The sequence below is a fragment of the Malania oleifera genome, chromosome 3 (assembly GCF_029873635.1).
Source record: "Malania oleifera isolate guangnan ecotype guangnan chromosome 3, ASM2987363v1, whole genome shotgun sequence".
In the NCBI taxonomy this organism is placed as follows: Eukaryota; Viridiplantae; Streptophyta; class Magnoliopsida; order Santalales; family Ximeniaceae; genus Malania; species Malania oleifera.
In genome coordinates, this window is record NC_080419.1 from 4,315,521 (window position 1) to 4,315,983 (window position 463).

Here is a 463-nt window from a genome sequence, read left to right on the forward strand (position 1 = left end):
AGCTCGCTCACTCTATATAATTGGCTGTTTAAGTTGAAGTAAAAATTATAACCGTGACTTCAATCTAATGTTTTTAAAAACATTTTACACGTATTTAATATAATTTATGTTGTTTGCGGATGCACAAAGTGGAAGCCCTCACACACTCATGAATTAATCGAAAAACAACCACTACGTCCAATGATGAATAATAAAAAAGAAATAATCATAATAAGAATAACGAAAACAATAATTAAAAGACACAAGATTTGCGTGATTCGGCAATTTGCCTACGTCCACGGAAGCAGCAACTATGATTCTCACTATTAATAATGTCAAGTTTACATTAGGATTACAAAACATTGATTATATATGAACCCTAAGGGTACAGGAACCTTAAATCCTATCTAAACCATCCCTGTAGCGATCCTCGAAGGAAAAACCTTCTATCTACCCAATCTACTGGCCTCCCGAATTGAATTAT